This window comes from Gambusia affinis, linkage group LG17 (genome assembly GCF_019740435.1).
Source record: "Gambusia affinis linkage group LG17, SWU_Gaff_1.0, whole genome shotgun sequence".
Taxonomy (NCBI): Eukaryota; Metazoa; Chordata; class Actinopteri; order Cyprinodontiformes; family Poeciliidae; genus Gambusia; species Gambusia affinis.
Window position 1 is genome coordinate 572361 of NC_057884.1, and position 2116 is coordinate 574476.

General features: G+C 35.3%; 1 long non-coding RNA gene across 1 annotated transcript; it reads left to right on the plus strand.

The window, feature by feature from the left end:
• Positions 1-302: 302 nt before the first annotated feature.
• Positions 303-1301, plus strand: LOC122819207. The gene is made up of 3 exons (XR_006368571.1): positions 303-753; positions 952-1059; positions 1283-1301. It is a non-coding gene; the product is annotated as an uncharacterized LOC122819207 (long non-coding RNA).
• The last annotated feature ends 815 nt before the right edge of the window (positions 1302-2116 follow it).

Consider the following 2116-nt stretch of genomic DNA (forward strand, 5'->3'; position numbering starts at 1 on the left):
TAAAGTGAATTTGTAACGAACTCATGAACAAGATATATTTCTGTATTTAACTATTTATTTCAGTAATTACTGAATTCAAATGTTACATTGTTTTGAGTAACAAAGGACTTAATTAGAGTTCAGATAAATGATCGTCTTTTTCATCCTTGCCCCCCTCTTGCACCCCATAGATATTTGTCTAGATCCGCCCCTGCTTGCACTTTTATCTGTCTGGTATTTGTAAAAATTGTTTTAGATTAGAATGTTTTTGTGGGTACCAAACATGTCCATGATGAAATCAGAGAAGTAAAGCATGTATCTAATTCCTCTTTAAACCTCTGATGACCACATTTGGCCTGTGGGCCTTCAGTTTCACACTTGTGATGTAGATAAGACACCCAGTCGTTTGCTTGGTGCAGAAGGTGAGTACCACCATTCAAAAACAAATGCAACCCTTCACTCTTTTGTTCCTTCGAATGTCCTGGATTCAGAGAGGACTGCATATAATCTGGGCTCCTTGCAGAGAGAGACATTCTTCTTCCCAGAAGGACAGAGCAGACCTCACATTTTCTACTGTTATTCCTACAGACTTTTGAGGATCTGTTGGAACTGCTGAGCACAGCCACATTTGAGAGGACAAAACTCAAACCTGGATTTCTTTCAACTGTTTTTTGTTGTTTTGTCTCGTGGACTGTTGACCACTTTGCAACATTTTGGAGGATAAAAACCAGCTTGGAGATTTTTCTGCTCTTGGTTTTGAGCTCATAACAACAGGTAAGTTCCACACTTTACAAAATTCCTCCCTTGTGTTCTATTTAGTCTGTAAAGCAACAATACTAACAGATTTGGATCTTTTCATGAAGTCACTCGTGTTAACAAGCTTTTGTTGCCTTTTGTATAAACAGTCATTTTCAATCAAGCTAAGGTTTTAAGACAGTGTACCATGTCTAATATTAATTTACATTTTTACAGAGACAATGAATCCTAAAGGAGTTTGTCCTGAAGAAGAAGCCTTGCACTTCATTGCTTCTGAGAAGGACAAAGACATATTTCAGAAGAAATTCATCAGTGAAGACAAAGGTATGATTTTGTTTGAGAATATAAACTTTTGTGTTTTCTGAAGAAGGTTCTACTTTTAAAGAACCTCATTTGGGTTGGTGTGGAGTACACTGAGCTGCATATTGCTGCAGTCTGTGTTTATTATCTATATAACTATTATATGTTCTCAAGCAAGGTTCAGCCAGTTTGAACATTGTGGGACTGTAAATGCAAAGCTCAATGAAACCCTGGTCATGTTTTTCAGGTCATGGAGTTATTGCCACCATTGAGCCAGGAGAATTCTTGCTGGAGTATGTTGGAAGACATATCTCTGGCTCTGAAGGAGAGGACCTGGTTAAAGAGTATTCAGCTGAAGATGCAGCATTTTTGCATTTCTATAACTTCCAAGGACAAAACTTCTGGTGAGTACAACTGCATGAACACCTGAACTTTGAATTTAAGCCCAGGAATAAATATAATTGATCTCTTTTTTTCAGCATTGATGGCAGTAAAGATACAGCAAGACTTGGAAGATTCATAAATGATGATCACATCAAGCCAAACAGCAAAATTAAAATAGTAAGTAACACAGTCAGAAGTCTCTGTTAATGTAGTAACTGTTTTATTTAACAAACCTACTGAAATAATTGATGTCTGTACCTATGTGACCAACAGATATTGGATGAGCAACAAAAACCACATCTGTGTGTATTTGCAAAGACAGAAATTCTTGCAGGAGAAGAAATAAATCTACAACTATGAAAACCCCAACTGTCAATGGCGACAGGTATGTAACTATTATTAAATATATTTATATTTTATTCAAAGCATGTTTTAGCAAATGTTATGAATCTCAGATATTACTTTTTCATCTCTCATTTTTACTATATTGTTAATGAGCTTTAAGTGGCATAAATGTTTGCAAACATTTTAAAATTCAAAATACAAAATTAGTGTCAAAGGTTAAAACAAACCAAATTCTGTATAATAATGAAATGCTGTAATTGTCGTTTCTTTCAGAAGACAACTTCATTCTCTTTTAATGAACACATGGAAAACAAGGTAAAGAAGTGTGGAAGTTTTTTCTTCATCTATATTT